General features: G+C 39.9%; 1 protein-coding gene across 1 annotated transcript in view; it reads right to left on the reverse strand.

The window, feature by feature from the left end:
- CCDC192 (coiled-coil domain containing 192) overlaps positions 1-27,245 on the reverse strand; it is a 196,579-nt gene that overhangs the window by 71,131 nt on the left and 98,203 nt on the right. The gene's annotated exons all lie outside the window — the stretch shown is intronic.

Raw genomic sequence — 27,245 nt, forward strand, 5'->3', positions numbered from 1 at the left:
AACTTAATGTCCTGAAACAGACATGCAAATAGCCTTGATCCAATCTCCTGCCAGAGGTGGCCCGACGCCTAGGCAAAGTAGGTGGCTGCCTTCCTGGAACGATATGAGGAGTGCTCTAAGGCCCTGCCTCTTGCTTCCTGTGGAATCTCTGTCTTGGGCCTGCCAGAGCACAGCTTCTTCCCATTTTGTCTGAAATCTACCCCATCCAGCCCACCGTCATTCACTTAGAGAGCATACATAACAGGTAGGTTTCGTCTCCAGAGGACTGCTGATAAAATGCTCACTACCAAGGACATATAAGAGAATGGTTTGAATACAGAAGGTATAGCTAGTTTTCTCCTTTCACTTCTCTTCTAACAACCCATCATTAATAATGAAACTATTAAAAGTGAGAGCAGCATTTGGATAAAACTTGGCTTAAACAATCAGTTTCACATCTGTTGTTTTGTTTTATGTTTATACTGCCTCAGGTGAATATTTTAAAAGCCCAGGGATGATGAATATGTTCCATGGATGTTTCTTAGTGCTCTATGGCAAGCCTTGGATGTGGGGATCCCTTCACACCAGGTTGCACCTGTGGCTTCGTCAGCTTTAACCTGCAGCCCCAATAGCCGCTGCTCATTGATGAAACCTAATTGTCATCTACGTTAGCGTCTCTATTTTGCAGAGGAGAGAGCTGAGGTCCCAGAGAGCTTGAGTAGATCTAATCATGGCGTCTAGTAAGGAAGTAGCTAAATTGACTTGAATCAAGGTCTTTCGATTCCAGATGCTGATTTTTATTTTCAATGGTAACATGAGGCTTCATTAATCAATAGCACCATTACTTTGTTAGGTTCGTAAAGGTAACCTTGGATAGTTACAGAGTGAGTAAAAGTAGAAAGTCAATATAACAGAGTTGGTGATAAAAGAGTAGTATTGAAGCGTGATGGCAAGGCCTCTATAGCATGGGTGGTTGTGATAGGCAGGCAGCCTTCCCTTAAAGCCCTCTTTTAACAGGAATTACTGGATTCAGGTCATTCTATATGATACATATGAGGGTTACACTTGATAGAATAATTTTTAGCTAATTGAGATCCTGCTAACTTCAAAAAAATAAGCTGCACCAATATCTACCGGCCAACTTGCTTTCATATAGCATCAGAATATCAGTACTCAAAACAAATCCATTCCTGAGATTAACGGGTACTGCTTGTACGTTCTTTCTTTACGTGAGTGTAACCCTGCCTCAACATTCTTACCCAGTAAACATGAATTGGGCTGACAACCGAGATTTTTTTTTAACTTCTTTATTGGAGTATAATTGCTTTACAATGGTTGCAGCCGAGATTTTTGAGAAAGAACCTACAGTGCGATAAATAGGTTTTTATATTATATAATTTATATTAAATTATATAATATAATTTTATATTATATTATATTAATATTATATATTAATTATATATTATATTTTATATTATATTAGCTGAGCACAGCACAGAACAAAATAGAGTGTTCAATAGGTCTTGTGAAAAGAAAACGTAGCCAGTGTTTGCTAAAGCCAAATCTACTTTTTGGGCTTACCATCTCAAATCACACCCTGAGAATGGCGGGAGAAGTGTACCTAAGTCACACACCTAACAGAGCCTGCTAGGAAGCCTGTTTTTCAGTCCAACCCTCCCTGGCGACAGAGAAAGCCCAAAGGGCCAAAGATGTATGTGAAGAAATTTCAGCTTCTCAGCCCCACCTCTACAGGTGTTGGTAACATAGGCAAACATCCATAATGGAAGAGCACAGAAATCAGAGGACAGGATATACAGGTGGTGAAAAAGAATTCCTATATCTGCCTTATGACAGCGCTACCTATCTCCTCCAACATGATTATTAAAATAATGAAGAGCTTTTTCTCTGCAATGACTTTATTACTGGGCAGATATTTGTTTTGTTTTTCTGTGCTCAGCACTCCTTTGGAACTTAGGACTAAGGCTGCCTTCTGGGAAAAAATTTGTAGCTATTGGCCATCTGTGGCTTATCTTGAATCATAAAGCACAAGCATGTGTTCGAGGACTGAAAAATTAAGATCCTGAAGCACCAAGTTGCTTAACTCACCTTGAAGAGTTTTTCTGTGTGATAAAGAACCTAATTAAGTTAACCTTCCCAAGAAATATCCCTCTCCTTCAGAAACACCACTCTTCCCTAAGAGCAGTGAAATTATAGGGGATATAGGCTTAGTGAGGACAGGAGCTGGTCTCAAAACAGCTTAACAAATCATAAGGAAATCTAAGTAGAAGAGATGAAAATTATCATAGGAGAAATGATTCTCATATAGCATGAAATAGCTTTGTACAGTGTTTAAGAGAAACTAGAGAAAGCAGCAAAGTAGGAAGTTCTCTGTGATGTGTGTTACTTTCCCATGAAATACAATGTTTTTAAAAAACTGCTGCTTTCTTAATGCAAAATTGAAACAGTTTTAGAGCAGAAATTTTTAAGTTTAAGGTGAAATGGATCTGATCTCATATAAAAATGTTTACGATGTTAAAAGTAAGAGACTGAGTGTATGGGTGAATGTTTAGTTAATATTGATAGTGATATTATTATTTTAGGATATTTATTCTTTATAAGTAGAACTTCTGAGATGTTGGTTCTTGCAATGAATTATTGAGCAAAGGGCTTTACAGTGATATCTATTAGTCAAATATTCTCTAGGTGCAATTAAATGAGCAGTTTGTCCATTCTTTAATTTTTCAATACCTTTAATCTGGTATATGTCTGGAAATAAAAATAATTTCATAAGAGGCAAGAATCTCAAGTTTCTCCCTAAAAAAATTTAAAGTTTCCAGTCAGGTTCATTGCAAGCCATGTTTGACAGTTAATTTGACTAAAGACATTTAAATGCATATGGAGAAATCACCAGGAGCTAAAGCATCCAGCTTGACTCCTAGCTCAAGACGTGATTTGTCTTTTTAACTCTTTTACTTGAAAGGGAGGATTCACTTGAATATTAAACTAATCTGACAATATAAATTCAAGTGAGGAGAATAAATTGCTGAAGCAGATGTTGGGAAGTGACAACAGAATCAACGGTACATAGTTCACATACGCTGAGACCAACTACGTTTATCTAAAACCTCAGACAGTGTTTAACAGTTCAGTTATTATTGCTTCCTAAACATTCTCTTTTCTTGATTTTCCTCCTCTCAGTTTCTTCTCAGCTATCCACTGTAATAAATAGGAAGTCATATTGTAAAAAAAGACTCAGAGGGGATATCAAGTGCCACTAAAACTGTGTCCTGGCCTTCAGTTAGAAAAATCGAATTCTTCAAAGATGCTACAGGAACAAAGCAAACAGTTGATATTCAAATAAATTACAAATATACAGTCTTGATGACTGTAGATATAACCCAGTGATCAAAACTGAACTGCTTTAGGGTTCATTTGTCCAAGTGCTGCAAGGCAAGCTCACTTTGGGGGTCTCACTGCAAAGACATTTTGTAGTGCCCTCCTCAATTCTGTTCACGTTCCTGATACCTTATGAATGTGTACTGATGATGCATGTGTGACAGATGACATTTTATCTCGTATTGGTGACACTGTTGTCTGTGTCCATTTGATGACAAGAAAACCGTGTTTCCAATACTGCAACAAAATTTGTCTTTGTTTTTCGAAAGCCTTTCCATCTGGTGATCATTCGCTTAGTCTCTCCCATAGGGCTTTCTTGCAGTTTCTGCTCTTGACCACTGGGGCAACCTGTACCATAAATCTTTAAAGATGACCCAAGAAATAGCAGTGGTTTGCCACACCTGAAAACTTCCATACTAAAAGGTGTCAGTCCTGCTCTGTGAAGGTGGCTGAACATTGGGGGAAACATTAAGCAACATTTACAACCTCAATTCAGTTTCACTCCTCATAATCCAGCTATGATTTTAGTTAAAATTTTGGGGTCTTTTGTGTGTGTGTGTGTGTGTGTGTGTGTGCACGATTTAACCCAGAAGGCTTTTTTTTTTTTTAACATCTTTATTGGAGTATAATTGCTTTACAATGGTGTGTTTGTTTCTGCTGTAAAACAAAGTGAATCAGCTATACTTATACATATATCCCCATAGCTCCTCCCTCTTGTGTCTCCCTTCCACCCTCCTTATCCCAGGAGGGATAGTTGGCCACAAAGCACTGTTGGCCACAAAGCACTGAGCTGATCTCCTTGTACTATGCAGCTGATTCCCACTAGCTATCTATTTTACATTTGGTAGTGTATATATGTCCATGCCACTCTCTCACTCCATCCCAGCTTACATTTTCCCCTCCCTGTGTCCTCAAGTCCATTCTCTACACCTGCGTCTTTATTCCTGTCCTGCCCCTAGGTTCCTCAGAACCATTTTTTTTTCTTTTTTAGATTCCATATATATGTGTTAGCATACGGTATTTGTTTTTCTCTTTCTCACTTACTTCACTCTGTAAGACAGTCTCTAGGTCCATCCACCTCACTACAAATAACTCAATTTCGTTTCTTTTTATGGTTGAGCAATATTCCATTGTATATATGTACCACATCTTCTTTATGCATTCATCTGTCGATGGACACTTAGGTTGCTGCCATGTCCTAGCTATTGTAAATAGAGCTGCAGTGAACATTGTGGTACATGACTCCTTTTGAATTATGGTATCTCAGGGTATATGCCCAGTAGTGGGATCGCTGGGTCGTATGGTAGTTCTATTTTTAGTTTTTTCAGGAACATCCATACTGTTCTCCATAGTGGCTGTATCAATTTACATACCCACCAGCCGTGCAAGAGGGTTCCGTTTTCTCCACACCCTCTCCAGCATTTACTGTTTGTAGATTTTTTGATGATGGCCATTCTGACTGGTGTGAGGTGAAACCTCATTGCAGTTTTGATTTGTATTTCTCTAGTGATTGGTGATGTTGAGCATCCTTTCATGTGTTTGTTGGCAATCAGTATATCTTCTTTGGAGAAATGTCTATTTAGGTCTTATGCCCATTTTTGGATTGGGTTTTTTTTTTAAATATTGAACTGCATGAGCTGCTTGTATATTTTGGAGATTAATCCTTGGTCAGTTGCTTCATTTGGAAATATCTTCTCCCATTCTGAGGGTTGTCTTTTGGTCTTGTTTATGGTTTCCTTTGCTGTGCAAAAGATTTTAAGTTTCATTAGGTGACATTTGTTAATATTTGTTTTTATTTCCATTTCTCTAGGAGGTGGATCAAAAAGGTTCTTGCTGTGATTTATGTCAAAGAGTGTTCTGCCTGTTTTCCTCTAAGAGTTTGATAGTGTCTGGCCTTACATTTAGGTCTTTAATCCATTTTGAGTTTATTTTTGTGTACGGTGTAAGGGAGTGTTCTAATTTCATTCTTTTACATGTAGCTGTCCAGTTTTCCCAGCACCACTTATTGAAGAAGCTGTCTTTTCTCCATTGAATATTCTTACCTCCTTTTTCAAAGCTAAGGTGACCATAGTTACATGGGTTTATCTCTGGGCTTTCTATCCTGTTCCATTGATCTATCTTTCTGTTTTTGTGCCAGTACCATACTGTCTTGATTAGTGTAACTTTGTAGTATAGTCTAAAGTCAGGGAGCCTGAATCCACCAGCTCCGTTTTTCTTTCTCAAGACTGCATGGCTATACGGGGTCTTTGTGTTTCCATACAAATTCTGAAATTTTTTGTTTTAGTTCTGTGAAGAATGCCATTGGTAGTTTGATAGGGATTGCATTGAATCTGTAGATTGCTTTGGTACTCTAGTCATTTTCACAATGTTGATTCTTCCAATCCAAGAACATGGTATATCTCTCCATCTGTTTGTCTTGTCTTTAATTTCTTTCATCAGTGTTTTATAGTTTTCTGCATACAGGTCTTCTGTCTCCTTAGGTAGGTTTATTCCTAGATATTTTATTCTTTTTGTTGCAAGGGTAAATGGAAGTGTTTCCTTAATTTCTCTTTCAGATTTTTCATCATTAGTGTATAGGAATGCAAGAGGTTTCTGTGCATTAATTTTGTATCCTGCTACTTTACCAAATGCATTGATTAGCTCTAGTAGTTTTCTGGTGGCATCTTTAGGATTCTGTATGTATAGTGTCATGTCATCTGCGAGCAGTCACACTTTTCCTTCTTTTCTGATTTGGATTCTTTTATTTCTTTTTCTTCTCTGATTGCTGTGGCTAAAACTTCCAAAACTATGTTAAATAATAGTGGTGACAGTGAGCAACCTTGTCCTGTTCCTCATCTTAGTGGAACTGGTTTCAGTTTTTCACCATTGAGACCTATGATGGCTGTGGGTTTGTCGTGTATGGCCTTTATTATGTTGAGGTAAGTTCCCTCTATGCCCACTTTCTGGAGGGTTTTTATCATAAATGGGTGTTGAATGTTGTCAAAAGCTTTTTCTGCATCTATTGAGATTATCATATGGTTTTTTTCCTTCAGTTTGTTAATATGGTTTATCACATTGATTGATTTGTGTATATGGAAGAATCCTTGTGTTCCTGGGATAAACCCCACTTGATCATGGTGTATGAACCTTTTAATGTGCTGTTGGATTCTGTTTGCTAGTATTTTGTTTAGGATTTTTGCATCTATGTTCATCAGTGCTAATGGCCTGTAGTTTTCTTTCTTTGTGACATCTTTTTCTGTTTTTGGTATCAGGGTGATGGTGGCCTCATAGAATGAGTTTTGGAGTGTTCCTCCTCTTCTATATTTTGGAAGAGTTTGAGAAGGATAGGTGTTAGCTCTTCTCTAAATGTTTGATAGAATTCACCTGTGAAGGCATCTGGTCCTGGCTTTTGTTTGTTGGAAGATTTTTTTTTTTTTAAATTGCGGTACGTGGGCCTCTCACTGATGTGGCCTCTCCCGTTGCAGAGCTCCAGACGTGCAGGCTCAGCAGCCATGGGTCACGGGCCCAGCCACTCCGTGGCATGTGCGATCTTCCCCGACCGGGGCACGAACTCGTGTCCCCTGCATCGGCAGGCGGACTCTCAACCACTGCACCACCAAGGAAGCCCTTGTTGGAAGATTTTTAATCACAGTTTCAATTTCAGTGTTTGTGATTGGTCTGTTTATATTTTCTGTTTCTTCCTAGTTCAGTCTCGGAAGGTTGTGCTTTTCTAAGAATTTGTCCGTTTCTTCCAGGTTGTTCATTTTATTGGCATTTAGTTGCTTGTAGTAATCTCTCACGATCCTTTGTATTTTTGCAGTGTCAGTTGTTACTTTCCTTTTTCATTTCTAAATCTATTGATTTGAGTCTTCTCCCTTTTTTTCTTGATGAGTCTGGCTAATGGTTTAACAATTTTGTTTATCTTCTCAAAGAACCAGCTTGTAGTTTTATCGATCTTTGCTATTGTTTCCTTCCTTTCTTTTTCATTTATTTCTGATCTGATCTTTATGATTTCTTTCCTTCTGCTGTCTTTGGGTTTTATTAGTTCTTTTTTCTCTAACTGCTTTAGGTGTAAATTTAGGTTATTTATTTGAGATGTTTCTTGTTTCTCGGGGTAGGGTTGTATTGCTATAAACTTCCCTCTTAGAGCTGCTCTTGTTGCATCCCATAGGTTTTGGGTCATCATGTTTTCATTGTCATTTATTTCTAGGTATTTTTTTACTTCCTCTTTGATTTCTTCAGTGATCGCTTGGTTATTTAGTAGTGTATTGTTTAGCCTCCATGTATTTGTATTTTTTTACAGGTTTTTTCCTGTAATTACTTGATACGATTTCAATTTTCTTAAATTTACCAAGCCTTGATTTGTGAACCAAGGTAGGATCTATCCTGGAGACTGTTCCATGAGCACTTGCGAAGAAAGTGTATTCTGTTGTTTTTGGATGGAATATCCTATAAACATCAATTAAATCCATCTTGTTTAATGTGTCATTAAAAGCTTGCATTTCCTTATTTTCATGTTGGATGATCTGTCCATTGGTGAAAGTGGGGTGTTAAAGTCCCCTATTATGATTGTGTTACTGTTGATTCCCCCTTTTATGGCTGTTAGCATTTGCCTAATGTAGTGAGGTGCTTCTATGTTGGGCGCATAAATATTTAAAATTGTTATATCTTCTTCTTGGAGTGATCCCTTGATCATTATGCAGTGTCTTTCTTTGTCACTTATAATAGTCTTTATTTTAAAGTCTATTTTGTCTGATATGAGAATTGATACTCCAGTTTTCTTTTTATTTCCTTTTGCATGGAATAGCTTTTTCCATCCCAGCAGCCTGTATGTGTCCCTAGGTCTGAAGTGGGTCTCTTGTATACAGCATATATACAGTCTTATTTTTGTATCCATTCAACCAGTCTGTGTCTTTTGGTTGGAGCATTTAATCCACTTACGTTTTAGGTAATTATTGATATGTATGTTCCTATTGCCATTTTCTTAATTGTTTTGGGTTTGTTTTTGTATATCTTTTCTTTCTCTTGTGTTTCCTGGCTAGAGAATTTCCTTTAGCATTTGCTATAAAGCTGGTTTGGTGGTGCTGACTTTTCTTAGCTTTTGCTTGTCTGTAAAGGTTTCAATTTCTCCATTGCATCTGAATGAGATCCTTGCTGGTAGAGTAATCTTGGTTGTAGGCTTTTCCTTTTCATGACTTTAAATAGTCCTGCCAGTCCCTTCTGACTTGCAGAGTTTCTGCTTTGAAATCAGCTGTTAACCTTATGGGGATTCCCTTGTTTATTATTTGTTGCTTTTCCCTTGCTGCTTTTAATATTTTTTCTTTGTATTTAATTTTTGATAGTTTGATTAATGTGTGTCTTGGCGTGTTTCTCCTTGGATTTATCCTGTATGGGACTCTTTGCACTTTCTGGACTTGATTGACTATTTCCTTTCCCATATTATGGAAGTTTTCAACTATAACCTCTTCATATATTTTCTCAGTCCCTTTCTTTTTCTCTTCTTCTTCTGGGACCCCTATAATTCGAGTGTTGGTGCATTTAATGTTGTCCCAGAAATCTCTGAGACTGTCCTCAATTCTTTTCATTCTCTTTTCTTTATTCTGCTCTGTGGTAGTTGTTTCCACTATTTTATCTTCCAGATCACTTATCCATTCTTCTGCCTCAGTTTTTCTGCTATTGATTCCTTCTAGAGAATTTTAAGTTTCATTTATGTGCTGTTCATCATTGTTTGTTTGCTCTTTAGTTCTCTAGGTCCTTGTTAAATGTTTCTTGTAATTTCTCCATTCTATTTCCAAGATTTGGGGTCATCTTTACTGTCATTACTCTGAATTCTTTTTCAGGTAGACTGCCTATTTCCTCTTCACTTGTTTGGTCTGTTGGGTTTTTACCTTGTTCCTTCATCTGCTAAATATTTCTCTGTCTTCTCATTTTGCTTAACTTACTGTGTTTGGGGTCTCCTTTTCACAGGCTGCAGGTTCATAGTTCCTGTTGTTTTTGGTGTCTGCCCCCAGTGGCTAAGGTTTGTTCAGTGGGTTGTGTAGGCTTCTTGGTGGAGGGGACTAATGTCTGTATTCTGGTGGATGAGGCTGGATCTTGTCTTTCTGGTGGGCAGGACCTTGTCCAGTGGTGTGTTTTGGGGTGTCTGTGAACTTATGATTTTAGCTTCTCTGCTAATGGGTGGGGTTGTGTTCCTGTCTTGCTAGTTGTTTGGCTTAGGGTGTCCAGCACTGGAGCTTGCTGGTCATTGAGTTGAGCTGTGTCTTAGCATTGAGATGGAGATCTCTGGGAGAGCTTTCGTTGTTTGATATTATGTGGGGTTGGGAGGTCTCTGGTGGACAAATGTCCTGAACTCAGCGCTACCAACTAAGAGGCTCCAGCCAGAGCCTGGCCGGAGCACTGAGACCCTGTCAGCCACATGGCTCAGAAGAAAAGGGAGAACAAAAAAGAAAGAAGGTAAAGAATAAAATAAAATAACGTTATTAAAATTAAAAAATATATTATTAAAACTAAAAAAGTAATTGAAAGAAAGAAAGAAGAGTGCAACCAAACCAATAAACAAATCCACCCATGATAACAAGTGCTAAAAATTATGAAAAACAAAAACAAAACCCAACAGACGGAACCCTAGGACAAATGGTAAAAGCACAGCTATACAGACAAAAACACACAAAGAAGCATACACATACACACTCACAAAAAGAGAAAAAGGGAAAAAAATATATATATGTAAAACAAAGGAAGATAGTAACCAAATCACTAATCAAATCTACCAATGATAATAAACTCTAAATACTAAACTACGATAAACATAAAACCAGAAAGAAATTAGATGCAGAAAGCAAACCCCAATACAGTTGCTCCCAAAGTCCAACACCTCAATTTTGGGATGATTCGTTGTCTATTCCGGTATTCCACAGATGCAGGGTACATCAAGTTGATTGTGGAGATTTAATCCACAGCTCCTAACGCTGCTGGGAGAGATTTTGCTTTCTCCTCTTTGTTTGCACAGCTCCTGGGGTCCAGCTTTGGATTTGGCCCCGCCTCTGCATGTAGGTCGCCTGAGGGCATCTCTTCCTGCCTGGACAGGACGGGGTTAAAGTAGCAGCTGATTTGGGGGCTCTGGCTCACTCAGGCCGGGGGGGGGTCGGGGCGGGGGAGGGTGGGGTATGGAATGCGAGGTGAGCCTGAGGCAGCAGAGGCCAGTGTGACGTTGCAGCAGCCTGAGGCATGCTGTGTGTTCTTCCGGGGAAGTTGTCCCTAGATCACGGGACCCTGGCAGTCATGGGCTGCACAGGCTCCTGGGAGGAGAGGTGTGGAGAGTGACCTGTGCTTGCACACAGGCTTCTTGGTGGCTGCAGCAGCAGCCTTAGCATTTCATGCCTGTCTCTTGTGTCTGCGCTAATAGACACAGCTCGCGACCGTCTCTGGAGCTCATTTAGGCGATGCTCTGAATCCCCTCTCCTCGCGCACCCCAAAACAATGGTCTCTTGCCTCTTAGGCAGTTCCAGGTTTTTCCCGGACCCCCTCCCAGCTAGCTGTGGCGCACTAGCCCCCTTCAGGCAGTGTTCACGCCGCCAACCCCACTCCTCTCCCTGGGATCCAACCTCCGATGCCCAAGTCTCAGCTCCCACCCACCATCCACCCCGGCGGGTGAGCAGGCAAGCCTCTCAGGCTGGTGAGTGCTGGTCAGCACCGATCCTCTGTGCGGGAATCTCTCCGCTTAGCCCTCCGCATCCCTGTTGCTGCGCTCTCCTCCGTGGCTCCGAAGCTTCCCTGTCCCACCCAGCCCCCATGTGTGCCAGTGAAGGGGCTTCCTAGTGTGTGGAAACTTTTCCTCCTTCACAGCTCACTCCCAGAGGTGCAGGTCCCGTCCGTACTCTTTTGTCTCTGCTTTTTCTTTTGCCCTACCCAGGAATGTGGGGAGTTTCTTGCCTTTTGGGAAGTCTGAGGTCTTCTGCCAGCGTTCAGTAGGTGTTCTGTAGGAGTTGTTCCACATGTAGATGTATTTTTGATGTATTTGTGGGGAGGAAGGTGATATCCATGTCTTACGCCACCACCATCTTGAAGGTACCCGCCCAGTTTATTTGGTCTTGTCCTCCACTATTTAGAGAAGCTGTCTTGTTTATGTCATGAAGCCACATTTCACAGGTGGTGAGATAAGGATATTTGGATTATGTGTAGTTACTTTCAATAGTCCTTAGAACAAAAGTTTAATTTCAGAATCTGATGCTGTATATGAATCGACTTTTGTGCATTCAAGATGATGTTGCAAAGGCATAACCCCACTGAAAGAGGCATTGTGAATAGTATGCAAAGAGTCAAGGGTTGTGGGGGAGGGAAGGTGTGACAGTCATTGGAACTTTTGCTATGTAGGTATTTGCAAGTTTCAGATTGCATATTCCAACAAGTCTAGACAAATGTCTTTGTTTTAAGACAAGTCACCAGATATGGATTGTTCCTTGGTTTTTTGGACTCAAGAGTCTGTCTCTCTTATTTCCGTCTCTTGCAAGGTGTTTTCTCTAATTCTGTTAAGAAAGCTAGCAGTGAAAAGATAGCATATGAATCTAAACTTCCAAACAGGAGTCTTTAAGTAGATCTCAAAGTCCTATCTGGTAGACCTCTAAGCCTGTTCCCATCAACACACCTTTGTTTCTGAGATGGGCGAGGATAATGCATAGGGAGGGGAACATGTGTACTGGGCTTAAAGCTACTTGCCTCATCTCTCCCTATTGACTTCTGGTGTCACACTCTCCAGAGTCTGAGACTGATTGTAAGATTTAGGGATAATCAGATGTGTTGTTCATCAGGAACAAGTTGAAGATTTCTCATGTTAGACAAATGGTGAGTTTTCTGTTCTGGTCCTGACCCAGAAAACCCACAGGAGAAATATTTGATCAATACTTCTTTAGATTTGAACTTCCAGGTCATCCTTAGTAATAGGGGGAACAACACTGACTTGACAGGAGACCACCCAGATCTGGAAATGTCATCTCCCCAGAAATACATCCTTGGAACACCCTGGACTGAATCTAATCCCCTCTAGATAAGAATGAGGCTGACTCAGTGCCAGCCAAGCCTTTATGAAACTAAAGTTTAGGAGATGCACAACAAGTAAATACTTTTTAACCATCTAAAAGAATGGATAGATGAATAATATGCTCCCTAATTTTGCTCAAATATCATGTGTTGAAGTTAAAGCTGACAGCTACTTTCTCTAATTTCAATTCTATAGTGCCTTATCTAAACTGACAATATCAATTACTGAGTCACAAATGCACTTGGCTTTTCAACTGAAGGCAATTTTTTCCCTTTTTAATTGTCATAAAAAGCACGTGGCATAAAATTTATTATCACAACCACTTCTAAGCATACAGTTCAGTAGTGCTAAATCTATGCACATTGTTGTGCAACTAATCTCCAGAACTGTTTTATTTTGCAGAGCTGAGACTCTTATACCCATTATATAACAACTCACCATTTCCCCCTCCTACTTTCTGTTTCTGTGAATTTGCCTACTCTCATACCTCACATAAGTGGAATTATACAGTATTTGTCTTTTTCTTATTGGCTTGTTTCACTTAGCATAGTGTCCTCAAGTTTCATCCATGTTGTAGCATGTGGCAGGATTTCCTTCCTGTTAAAGGCTGAATAATATTCCATTGAATGTATGTATCAGATTTTGTTTGTCCATTCAACCACTGAAGGACACATGTTGCTTGTACCTCTTGTCTTTGTGTTGAAGACATTTCTTGCAGTAGCGATCATAGTAGTACGGTAAGCACTTGTCTTTCCTAGATGAACTGAAAATTTTAATTACAAATTGCATTTTCATTTACTAAAAATGTTTACTTTTTGTTTTTGTTGTCAACCAAGAACATTGGTCCCAAATTGGGAAGTCATTTAGAAGCCATCTCAGATATTATTAAATGATTTTGGTAAGATTTCTATCAAAGATTTCTAAATCAGGCATTTATTTTATGTCTGACATAGGGCCTCCCTCCTTTTTAATAAAGGAAAGTCCAATGATACTGTCAATATGACTTACAACTCTTTTGTTAGGAAATGTAAAACCCCACTGACAAACAGGCCTGGGATCATCAGGCAGATATAACTCGAGAATGCAGTAGCCTAAGAAATAGGTAAATTTTGATAGATATTTAGTGGTTGTCAGAAAAGCAGCACAGAGGAGCAGATGATTATCAGACAAGCTAATTCAATGCTGAACCTTTCTCTTTCAACTGCCCTTTCAAAAAGGGGCTGTTAAGGCTTCCCCTTCTGCTCTATACGTCGACATCTGCGTATCCGAGCCATCTGAGGAATTTTGAAAAGAAATACATCGGCTCAAGCTTCTCTCTACTTCTACTCAATCAGAATTGGAAAGAGTTTGGGTATGGGGTTGATAATCTGGTTTTTAAGCTTTCTGGTTGGTTCTGATATGCATATCTGTATAGGTTGACTGGAGGAGTACCTATAGACAAGAGCCAAGTGCTGGCCACAAAGGCAGTATGAGTTTCCTGTGGACATTTGTGTGCTCATATATCCAAGGGCAGGCAGGAATGTGAGTTTGGGAATTGGGAGAGCAGCAATCACAGTAAGCTGCAGATGGGGAGGTTTCCATGGGGGCTTGGTCCACAAAACGTCTATTTTTTCTTTAGTTTACCAGTTTCAGCTGTAGAAAGAAAGGAACTAGTTGGAGCAAAAGAATCTCTGGTTCTGGAAATCACACTATCCTATGGCAGTGCACTTAAGGAATTTGTGAAGTACATCAGCTTCCGTTCTTAGGGTAAATATGAAGAGATAGTAATCAAAGTACCAAAGGGCACCGAGCCATTCAGAGCTCCAGCACTCCCTCGCTCCCAGACTTGGTGCAAAACACCTCAGTCCCTCTGATTTCTGAACTCCCTTGAAACTCTTTGCAGGTCATAGCAGCTGAGGAAAATTCCCACACCTGCTTTCACACTCATTGCATTGTTCAAAGTTATTTCATCAACTTTCATAAGCTTCAAAGAAATCTAGCAGGAAAATTTTAAGTTCTGTTCCCGAGTCTGTCAACAACACAGAAATCTGAGGCGAGTGCCTTGATATTCACTCTCTAATGACAAATGGAATTTTTTAAACCACCTCAGGGTTTACATATGGATGAATTAACTCATTCTGTTTAAATGATTTGAGCCTCGAATATTCAGGGTGAGGTGGGGAACAGACACAATGAAAAGGACACTTCAGGAAAATCTCCATTTTTTTAGCTTTAAAATTATATCTTCTTTTTCTTTTTTAAAAGTAATTCAAGATTTTTTAAAAAAGGAACCTGTGCTTCTTAAATGTTCTAAATCCCTTGATAATCCCTGTGTGCACTTAACACACATTCACACACACACACACACACACACACACACACACTAGAGAAGAAAAAGAAATGTCATTTTTGCGGCACAAAACACCTCAAAGATCTTTGCTGGCTAGCTTAATTTTGGTGCATTATAGGGGGAAAAGTACTTTATGGGACCTCAAAGTACTCCAAGGTAATGCCAAGCTATTCCAATATATGAAAAGGGGGAATCTTAAGTTGACTGAGAAGCTTAATGTGGAGTATAGTTCCTAGACAGTCTTTGATCATTTATTTCTGTTTATTTTTTTTTCTATCTGAAACTGGAGTCACACTGTGCATAATTTTAAAGAGAGAAAAGATGGTATCTAATTACTTCTCTCTTATTTTCCAATGGGATTGTTATTGCTATCTTCTATGACAGAGTAAATTAGGGAAAATCTGTAAATTAGATAAGAAATTATACTAGAGGTGACATTTCTATCAACCTGTGGGAGCCAAGTGAGCATATTATCAAGGGTTGAATGTTTCTACTGGACTAATCCCAATTTTCCAAGTGCATAAACGACTAGAAAACTTTTTAGTCTATGACTTTTGAGGATATGTTTTTCTGACCAGGTTAAAATTTTCCAAAGTAGATAAAATTTTAAGAAAGAATCAAGCTCATTAGAAAGAGCTGGCTTTGTGAGATCCTCAATAATAATTTAGTTCAACAAACATATCTACTATGTGCCAGCCTCAAAACTAGATGCTAGAAATACAAAGCTAAAGCATAATCCCTTCTCTTTGGAAGCTGTTGTCTTGTGAAATAAACAAATATATAACAAAGTTTCAATATAATGTTTTATGGCAGAGTATGTATAGGGTCCTTTGGGAGCACAGAGGAGGGACACCTAACCCTGCCTGGAGGGTCAGATAAGGTTCCCTAGAGGAGATATTGCCTTAGCTGAGTCTTGAAACATAAATAGGAGTGAGATAAGTGAAGAAAGAGGTATGTAGACAAGGTCATCCGAGTATGCTCAAGACTGAGATTCATAAACATTGTCTATGTAGGAATCTTCATGAGGTCAAGCTCACGATATCAAGATAAAAAGCAAGAGTGATAAAGGCTAGATTATGCATGATCTGTTATACAGTTCTGGGAAGTTTGGGCTTTATTTTCCAGAGAGTGGAAGTATTTTAGACTTGGGCAAATGCATGCTATAGATAGATCACCCTCATGGCCTGAGGTGAGTAGAATTTTAAGGGAGAAAGTCTAGATACAGGGATTTCAGTTATAAAAGCATTTCAATGGTCCAAATGAACTGAGGAGTAATAGGAAGACAAAAATATTTAGGAAGTAATATTTGATTGAGTGATTGGCTCTGTGTTTGTGGGTGGTTTGGGGAGGGGGTAGTAGTGAAAGAGAAAGTATTGAATTCCATCATGCAGTGACTTCCAAACTTGATGTATGATTTCCAAACTTTAGTGTCTATAAGAAGTGCCTAGTGAGTTTGTTAAAATGGCAATCCAGACTATGGATCAATATGACAGATAGAATTGATTTGGGGACTCATCCTTTCCACTCAAGTCATATGGTAACACAGAAAAATACATTACAGGTCTAAAAACATATATATATATGGCTCCAAATCTGGAAAGTAAAATATCTGGGTCTTAAAAGTGCAAAGGAAACTCAAAGCAAGTAATCATGAACAGGAGTGGAAATGAAGCAGCCTGCAGGGATATTGTGAGCAGACATAAACCTTTAGGGGTGGGAGTTGTCATGGTCAGTTAGGAATGGGAGTCAAGCTTTGTAGGCCTTGTGTATACAGTTAGGAACTGGAACAGGGCTGTCCTTCCCCTGCATATTCCCTTGAGCTAGGAAGAGGCTTTTCAGTTGGGAAAAATGGCTACAAAGATACCACCTACCAATTCAGGGACAATGCAAGAATGGAGGAAATGTGTGGCAAAGAATCATCCTGGAGAAATATGAATCTCAAATCCATGTCATGTATGGTGTGTGATTCTGATTCATACTTGTCATACAGAAACTGTTAGCCAAAAATACTTTTTAAAACGGTTCAGAAATAATGAAACATGAAGTGTTCTAAGAGAGACCAGCTTGGAACTGAATGTTTGGAGCTCCCATGGAAGCTATTCCCACTGAAGATAAGCTCACAGACCAAAATCACAAGGCACAAAAGTTGACTTACTGCAATGAGTGAGAGGATGTCAGTATACACAACGAATAGAAGAACTCACACCCAGGAACTATTGACAATAGAGGAAGTAAAGGGGTTTTAATGTTCAAAAATAATTTTGAGGCTCTTATGATAAAAATAAGGGATTATAGAGAAAAAGAAAAAGTATGCAAAAGAACCAAGCAAAAATTTGAAAATAAAAACTATGATCATTGAAAAATGTATGTGTTAAAAGACAAGAGAATTAAGACATTGGTAGACAATCTGGGGATTCATGAGAACCTACAGAAATGAAGAGATGGGAGATATGGAAGAGCATTTAAGAAACATAGGGTAGGGAGGAGAATCTCCAAGGTAAGTCTAACACGTTTTCCAGAAAGAAAGAAGAGAGAATGAAGGAGAGGCAGTATCTGAGGTAAAAATGGTGGAAAATTTTTCTAGAAATTAAGATATAATTCCTTAGGCTTCAAAATTACATTGAGTTCTAGCAGGAAAAGTTTAAAATAGGCATCATGGGTCCTACTTCTAGAGATCCTAATTCACCAAATACTTATTACTATAAATATTTACAACCTTTAGAATCTCATGGCAGACCTAGAATCTGTTATTGTTACACAGAGTTCTCTGGCACCCCTGTTGGTAAATAAATTGTGTGAGATACACCAATAGCTAGACAGGCCTGTGGGCTCAGGGCAAATCATTTTACATAACTGGGTGCTATGTGGTCATATCCAAATGTTAACAGGAAGGATCTAGCGAGAGGGTGAGTTTAAATATACAAGAAAGAAGTGAATAGTTGATATTCTAAGATTCCTGAGATGGTGCGAGAATGGGATCTAAAACCAGATGGGTGTTAACCCAGAAGAAGTAGGTATACCTATGTGTGTGGTGGTAAGAAGGAGAAGAGTCCTGTCTGATAACCTTTCTAGGATAACTTTTAGCTCTAAAAGATAGAGAGGTACGAGAACCAAAGCAGTCTGTGCTGATCCCTGCTGCATATGGTTCTTATTTGTAAACCACTGAGACCAATTTAAATACAAAACAAATTTACTGCCGAGAAACTTGGAGAATCAAACTGGGAAACATATTGGTCACAAGGGAGACTTTGCAGCAGCCGGAACAGCAAACACTCGACAGAACTAGTTTAGAGTTGCAGGCAGCGCAGCCTGCAGGTCCTTCATTACGGCCCTGAATGAGGGATGCTCGCTGCAGCTCCCGCTACCCCTGCCTCTGCTGCTTTGGAAACTGAAATTTGCTCCTGCCCCTGACTTTTTCTGTGCATCTTCAACTCCCAATTCACAGTGCAGGGAATGTGCATCTGGTTGCTTGTATTCCTTCACTCTGGCTGCAAGGGAACCTGGAAGGTAATCTGGCCTGCTTGGCCCGGTGGCTCTCCTTTTTTTGAAGACCTACATAATGGAGAATTCCCCCTCTTAGGTAAGGGGATTAGAATTCTAGGCAGCTCAAAATGTCCTCTGATATTGCTGCTGCATCCCATGGAGCACCTTTGTGGGAATTACTAAAAGGTGCCCCATGGAGATAGGTGCATCTTTGTGTTAGCCATGAGAGTATCTTTTGAGAGAATTTTTAAAGTACCCGTTCCTCTAGGGGATCCTTTACCGAGTCAAGGTGCTCAGCTAGGCGAGCAGGATGTAGCTGGATACTAGTCCACACTTGCCAGTCAGCTGGGTGGCCTTGTTCACAGAATAACCTACCCAGCTATACTCAATGTTCCTGATGGCTCTACACCTGCCAAAGGTAAGGGGATTAAACGTGATCATGAAACCACATCACAGAACTGGCAGACTTAGGCGGCAGCACTGATCCCACACTGTATAATCCTTAAAGCCATAAACTATTGCTTCACAGTCAATCGGCAAATGTTATCAGAAAAGGCAGATAGATTCCCTTTTTTACTCTTGTTGCTATTTTCTGAGTGCAGATGTGTGGCCAAGTATGATAAATTCAAGTGACCTTATTGTGACTCAAGATTCGAAGGGTCTTACTTGGCTTTTCTGAGTCCTGTCTTGAGAGATTCTTCTTCACAAGAAATTTTTCTTAGCTTAGAACATCCTGAGCTGTCGGTCTTGATTCAGGCTAGGAAGCAGGACTGGCTTTAGGAAAATGTATCACTGAGAAGTTGAAGATTTGTTTCCTCTCCCTGCATCTTGTATCTCTCCCACCTGTCATGGGTCTTGTGTGTCTCTAACCCAAGTCAGGTATAAATTAATCATTTGGTGACATTTTGATTTTTACAAGCTGAAGAAACTTAAGGCCAAGAGAATGAATCTCTAATGATGGAGATTAGGTATACTAGGCAGTAGAGAAATGTTCTCTTAGGGGTACTGAAATCACAACATCCCAGGAAAACCAGCTCTTTCTGTATTCTTGTATTCATGAGGCTGACTATCTTCCAGAAATTCTCCAAAACAGAGGTGAGCCAGGGCTATGACTGCCCTAGATCAGAGTGGGCCCCTAGCAATAAGCCAGATGCAGCCAGCGTCCAGCCCCTGTGGCTGTGCCCTAGGCTGTGGCTGGGCTGGGAGTGCCATGAGGGTGAAATAGTAGGTAGAAATTCCAGCTCAAGTATTAAGGCACAATAAGGCAATCTGTACTTACTAATTTCAAATAAATTCGAGGTAGGAAATAAGTATTTCTAATGTTTACACAGAAGCCTTTATCTCAGGGTAGGTGGTGAATTGCTCTATTGTATGTTCTAGCTTCCATGTGAAATTTACATAACTAAAGTTTTTCCAGTTTCTACAATGGACACCACCTTTCTTCCCCAAATGAACTAAGTGTCTCTGCAGTAATAATGAGAGTTGACACTTATTCAGTGTTTTCTCTATGTCAGGCACTATTCTAAGCACTTTACTTATATTAACTCATGAGAATCTCATAAGAATTCTACATGGTAGAGACTCTTATTAGCATCCTTATTTTGCAGTTGAGGAAACTGAGGCAGAGAAGATTGGCCAAGGCGAGTGGCAGAGCTTAGGTAAGAGGACATAGCTACTAAGTGGCAGAGGTGGATTTTGAACCCCAAAAGTTAGCTCCAGGTCTGGGTTCTTATGCCACAATGACTCTGGAAAGGAAAGCAACCCAGGCTTTCCAGGAAGAAAGGATGAATGCTAGAGGAAATAGGGTCAGGTATGAATAGCCAAAGGATGGGAGGAAAATGTGGATTGAGAAAGGGAAAGTACGGATATGGAAACAGACTCAGGGGACTAGGGAATTCAGATTTCACTCTCAAGTTGGACAAATGCTGACCTCCTCTGTAGTCCATCTGTTGTGAAGTTGTTTCATGACCCTCAGAATAAAAGAACTTGGGAGTCTATGATTATGTTGAGGGTTTACTACAGGACAGTTCAAGGAGGATGCAGAAATGCTTCCTAGACTGCAACCATGAGAAAGAACCAGGTCCATGCTTAGGAGTAGCAAAGACAAGAAAACAGCTGTCACTCAACAGTTTGGCCATCTAATATATAGAAAAGGAAAATCAACTTAAGATGAAAAAGAATGAAAGAAATTTGTTATTTAGTGGGGTTATTAAAGGAAGACCAATTACAGGTATACGTTATCCTCCTGAGTGAAAATACCTTTGTCCTTTTCAAGTCAGGTTAAAAATAAAACACAACCAAAAAGGCCAGACCTCCCTCCCTCACTTCTTATTACTTCCTATGGCTTGATCCTCCCACGATGTTGGTAGAGATGTAAAACTCAGGTCTTAATGAGCCTCAGTAGTGGCTCCAGAATTTCTAGACAAGAGGCTTTGGGGCCAATCCAGATGGCTGGGTGTGACCAGGGCACCGGTCTAGGCCTGTGCTTTCATAGAAAGTACAGTGTTAAGTTAGCTCATGGTTTTATCCGGGGTGGCTTGGGGGATGAGGGCACTTTGCTCTCCAAGCTACCCTGTGCTGCTGTCACTGATAGGCATACAGCAGCAGAAATGTCTCTAGCCTTACAGCCACTTCCTTCAAATATTCTCCGATAAGGTCAGCCCATATGTACGAATGCACGTTGCCTGAAGACAAATACTGCTTCACATTTCCTAACCAGACATTCCAAATCCTCTGGCTGTAGACAGCTTGTTCACTTGAACCCTTCATAAGTTTTCTTTTCCAGAAAAACAAGCCACATTGTCCAGAAGAAACAAATTCATGGCATACAACCAAAGGGAACAAGATTTATTTACTAAAAAATCTACCCATTCCTGTTAGGATTCCACTCCTGTTTGAATCTGAATTTCTAATGAGACAATGAAAATGGGGGCAACTGAGGAGTTAGAAACAAACAGGCCCACAAAAGAAACAATCTTATCAATGCCAATTGATATCTACATTTACAAATTTGAAAGATGTTATCACAAAAGGGTGCTTTGTGCCCGCCTGGAGGGGTGGGATAGGGAGGGTGGGAGGGAGGGAGACGCAAGAGGGAAGAGATACGGGAACATATGTATAACTGATTCACTTTGTTATAAAGCAGAAACTAACACACCATTGTAAAGCAATTATACTCCAATAAAGATGTAAAAAAAAAAAGAAAAGGCGTACCAACTCACATTCTTACAAGGTGTTTAAGAGTGCATATCTCCTAGCGTATCCTGTTTTTTAAATCAAACTTTTATATTTTGCCAACCAGAAAGGTGTAAAATGACATCTTACAGTTTTTTATAGTTATTTTGACTTAATCTAATTACAAGGGAAGTAAAAGGTTTTATCTGCTTACATTTTATGTCCGTTATTATATAATGTTTAAATATTAATTTAATTTTGCTATTTTCTATTAAACTCCTACACTAATATTGTTCCATATCTTTTTAAAATTGGAGGGTTTTTTTTGAGAAATACTATTAGTAGCAAAGGTGTAACTAAGAAGTCACCATTTTAACTTCAAGTGAAGAAGCTTATTGGAAGATGAATTAATAATAGAGGAAAAGTGTGAAGGATAATTATAATTTTATGAGATGGGCTAGGAGGCAGGAGTTTCTAAGCAGAGGAAGCCTGAGAAAAGCCATAAAATTAGAAAGTATGGGTTGGAGAGTTGAGCCCAAGCTTTAGTCTAAGGAGAGGCAATAGGGTCTGCTCTAGCTGAGTTTGAAAGGGGAAAGTTAGTGCAGCCCATATGCGCTGTGGTAGCGGAATTTTTGGACATCTATATGAGGAAAGAATATGTTAAAAAAAAAAAAAAAGTATGGGTCCGTCCTGAATGGCAAATGTGCAAAGTGGAAAGAGACAAAACCTCAAGCATAGCAACGGTTTAGACTGTGAAACTCTGAAAGGCCATGCTAAGGAAATTTATTCTGAAGAAAATAATGGGTCATATTTTTAGCCAGTGGATGGGCATTTAGAAATAACACTGGACCAATGGGAGAAAAATTTGGGTCAGCAAACCTAAATAGAGAACCAACACAATAATCTAGTTGAGAAATGACAAAGACCTGCACAGAGCAGGACTGCAGGAATGCTGAGAGGGGAAAGTATTGATCAAACTTTTGCAAGACAAAATTGACAGGATATGGGAACCAACTAGTCCTAGAAATGGGAATGAGGGAGGAATCATGGATGGTTTCCTGTTTTTTCATTTTATTGACTAGGTGGATGGAAACACCTTTAACTGAATTAGGTAATACAAAGAAAGATCAGATTCTTTCGTGGGGGTGGGAGTGTGTGGGGTGAGAATGGGCACGAAATGAATCCAGTTTTGACTTTAAGGTGCTGTTAAGAGGTCAAGGGGAAGAGTCAGCCCTGTTTCATGTATTTATTTCTTCAACAAATGTTATTGAATACCTACTCATCCAGGTCCTATTCTAGGTTCTGGGGATACCATTGTAGGAAAGACAAAGTCCTGGCTTCTACAGAGGTTATATTCTAGGGAAAGTAACTGGAACATTAATTTCAGGACAAGTTTATGATGCATAAGAATTAAATTTTATTCCCTGGGTACGTTGAGCTATATGGAAGCCTTTCGTACATATGTTAATATGCATAACGCATATATGTTCCTGTTGAGTCAGCATAATTTTTGTATATTAAAATATTACCAAGATTTATAGTTTTTTTTTCTTTTATTACATACTGTTGTTTCTGTTTATCCATTTGAAGCCAAGGTTTGGCCCCACAATGAAATCCTCATTTATTACAAAGTTCATATGGGAAACTGGAAAATACATTATAATGATTTGTTTGATGACATTAGTCTTCAGAAAAATCAGTGATTAAGCATAACCTCCCTGAGCCTCAGTTTCCTTATTTGTTCACTAAGGGGGCTTGTAGAAATGATCTCAGTTACGACCTCCCTGAGATCAGTCAAGTCTAACCACTGTGACTTTTTTGTCCTGTCACTTCATCTCTCTTCTCAGTATCTGGCACAATTTTCCTCTATCATCCTTCTGTTGCCACCTTCCTCACAGGCTGCCCTTGATTCTTATCCCTCTGGAACCAACATTGGTGCTGCTGAGTTCTGTGGGAGGAAATCTTCACAATCTTGCTTCTAATGACGCTTTATCATCTTGGTTTCTAGTCTCACCTGAGTTCTCAAAAGGGCCCAGCTATTCTTCTGAGCCTCTCTTGCAGCTTCCTCTCATTCCCAACAGTGGCCTGGTCAGGCCTTCATTCATGCTGACAAATCTCCTAAACTACTTAACCTCCTCTCACTCTCAACTGTTGACCTTGCTCACCTACTGCACAGGGAAAAATAATGAAACTCACTCAGGTAAACAACTGAGACAGGAGCTCTTCAAATTCAGGCCCCAAAGGCCATAGAGTTATTGCTTTGGACTCCACCCTATCCTCCTTCCCTCGCAGTCGCAGTGGAAGAGGTGCCCTCCTTCTGCATGTGGCTCATTCCTCCCCCTTTGCCCATATATGATCTGGCTTTCTTTGCCTCTTACTTTCTCAGGGACTTTTCTCTCTGATCATATCATCCCTTCTCCCACATCTTCATACTGCCCCCCTCAGGCTTATTCTTAACAGCTGTAAATATGCATAAGACTTTCTTCAAAACAAATTGACAAATCAGCCACCTTATTCATCTCACATCCCCCTCCAGCTATCACCCTCTCTTTACTTTCACAATCAGACCTTTCTTTTTCTTTAATTGAAGTGTAGTTGATCCACAATGTTGTGCCAGTTCCAGGTGTACAGCAAAGTGACTCAGATTAGATACATAGATAGATAGTCTTTTTCAGATTCTTTTCCATTATAGGTTATTATAAGACACTGAATACAGTTCCCTGTGCTATACACTATACAGCAGGTCCCTATTGTCCATCCATTTTATGTACAGTAGTGTGTATCGGTCAATCCCAAGCTCCCAATCTATCCCTTCCCGGCTTCCCTACCCCACTGGCAACTGCAAGTCTGCTCTCCATGTCTGAGTCTATCTCTGTTTGTAAATAAGTTCATTTGTATCATTTTTTTAGATTGTGCATATAAGTGATATCGTGATATTTGTCTTTCTCTTTCTCACGTCACTTGGTATGGTAATCTCTAGGTTCATCCATGTTGCTGCAAATGGCATTATTTCATCCTTTTTTATGGCTGAGTAATATTCCATTGTATATATGTGCCACATCTTCTTTATCCATTCATGTATCGCCAAGCATTTAGGTTGCTTCTATGTCTTGCCTATTGTAAATAGTGCCGCTCCAAACATTGTGGTGCATGTATCTTTTTGAATTAGAGTTTTTGGCTTTTCTGGATATATGCCCAGGAATGGGATCACTGGATGATATGGTGGCTCTATTTTTAGCTTTTTTAAGGAACTTCCATACTGTTCTCCATAGTGGCTGCACCTATTTACATTCCCACCGACAGTGTAGGAGGGTTCCTTTTTCTCCACACCCTCTCCAGCATTTATTGTTCGTAGACTTTTTTTTTTTTTTTTTTATGTGGTACACGGGCCTCTCACTGCTGTGGCCTCTCCCATTGTGGAGCGCAGGCTCCAGACGTGCAGGCTCAGTGGCCATGGCTCACGGGCCCAGCCACTCCGCGTCATGTGGGATCCTCCTGGACCGGGGCATGAACCCGTGTCCCCTGCATCGGCAGGCGGACTCTCAACCACTGCACCACCAGGGAAGCCCTGTTTGTAAACTTTTTGGTGATGACCATTCTGACCGGTGTGAGGTGGTACCTCACTGCCGTTTTGACTTGCATTTCTCTAATAATTAGTGATGCTAAGCATCTTTTCATGTGCCTGTTAGCCATCTGTATGTCTTCCTTGGAGAAATGTCTATTTAGGACTTCTGCCTATTTTTTGATTGGGCTATTATTTTTTTTTTTGGTATTGAGCTGTCTGAGCTCTTTGTATCACAACCAGACTTCTTGCAAGAGTTGCCCACCCTCTCACTATTTTCCACTGTCATCTCCCACTCACTCCTCAGCTCTCTCCAGAATGGCCCGTCTCCACATCTGATCCAAAGGTGTGGAGTAAATGAAAATATGTTAGACTGATTGAATGAAATTAAATATCCCGGACCACTTTCAGATTTTAAATAATTTATAAGAATGTACATTAAGAAGGTTTTCTATGTGAAGTATATAACAATATCACTCTTTCTTCGGGATAGTTTACATTGGGTAAGTCATTCTAAATACTTGATTATATTCTTTTGATCTAAAGCATTTCCTCTCTCAGAACTGATCATTTTCCTGAAATCTAGAGGCAAAAATACCCTCCTTTGATAGATGAGGTTTTGACTGAAAAATGACTCTGTTCCATAGATCCAGTATTTTGAAGTAAATATGGAGATGGAGTTGAACTGTGGGTGATTGAAACTGCTCTCAACCTCAAGCTATTACCTCCCCAGAAGAAGTCAATGCCTGTCACAAATGTGCCTGCAGGGTACTCTTATTTTGGGCTATAGTGTTTTTCACTAATAGAACAAGGCTGAAACATGTAGATAAGTAGGAAGAGTTTGCTGGTCATGTATACAATGACTTAAGTCTGCTTATGGGGGCCAGATCCCAAAGGCAGTCAGTCTATCTCACATTCTGCCTGTGAACATCACGCATCCTTGAGGAACACCACACTGTATACACCGAGACATCCTATACCCGTCACATAGTGTTTTGGATGATAGCAGCTATTTCTTAAAGTGAAAACTCCACCTTTTCCTGCTTTGCTTGGATGGTGGTATTCACGTGTTTTATTACAAGTGTGTCTGTTTCAAGTCAATCCAGCTCCCTCTTATTATGTTGGGGTTATTTATCTTTCACACATGACCCTTCTTAAGAACAGAGAAAAGCAATGGAATCTTGCTGTCTTCAATGTACCACAGAGAGAAGGGTGGCGCCCTTTGGTTTAAAAATAATAAACAAGTAACAAAAGCCAAATGCCCTGTGAAATGGTGGCACGAGGCCCTATGTGACCACAAACATTATTTCCTCCTGTCTTCCCAGGGCTACTGGGTATCTTAGGGGCACCTGCTGACGGTATCAGCTGCCAGAGCACTGCTGGCACCACATGGTACAAAACAACAAAGGAGCAAACACGGGGCAGTGTTGGCCCGGTGGCCCAGCTGGTTGCCACCATGAATCCACAAAGAGCAGCCACGCCATCCACATCCTGCTGCGTCCCCAAAGCATCACACTTGTCTGCCACAGATCTTTCCAATCCAGCCTTTGTCTCTGCAAGAGGGAAATCCAGTCCAGTCTAGCACTGGGCGTAAAAGCTCAGCTAACCACTTGGAGTGACCTGGGGAAGAACAGACACCCTCACAGGGCAGGGTGAGCATTCCAAAGAAAAACTGCTTCAATTAAATCAAACCCTTAATCTGGCTGGGACTAGGGCTCCATTATATCCAAGACACAGGTTGTCTGTTTGGCTTTGACATTTCCCTTTATAGTCTGTCAAATCCACTCCTGTTAACACCTGTCTTATCCAACACAGTATTTTTCAATTAAGTTGTGTCTAAATCCTACTACTCCATTAGAAAGTTTAATCGACTTTGAAAATGAAACTTTGAGGCACACAGGAATGAAATGATTACAGTAGCAGCTTCAGGTATAAAATTGCACTATTAGAAATGTAATCATTGCCTGCTCCAGGATCCGTCAAAGCGCATATTCAATTGCTAATAGCCTACCAGAGTTCTCTGAGGCCACAGGATGCCAAAGAACAGGGCAGAGAGAAAGACACAGAAATGGGGCCAGAAAAAAAAAAGACATTGAAACTGGGGGACTCCTGAAGAGAGACTGTGGTTTTTATTTCACATTCTTAAAAAATAGGGCTGGGTTCAACACAAAATTAAAATTCATAAAAATAGCCAGTCCTTACAATGTCCAGTAACCCAAGAATGCATACCTTTCTAATGTACTAATGATTAAGGAGATTAAAACACTCATACTAGAATATGATTATACATTTGTACATGCTATTTT

This window comes from Phocoena sinus, chromosome 3 (genome assembly GCF_008692025.1).
Source record: "Phocoena sinus isolate mPhoSin1 chromosome 3, mPhoSin1.pri, whole genome shotgun sequence".
Taxonomy (NCBI): domain Eukaryota; kingdom Metazoa; phylum Chordata; class Mammalia; order Artiodactyla; family Phocoenidae; genus Phocoena; species Phocoena sinus.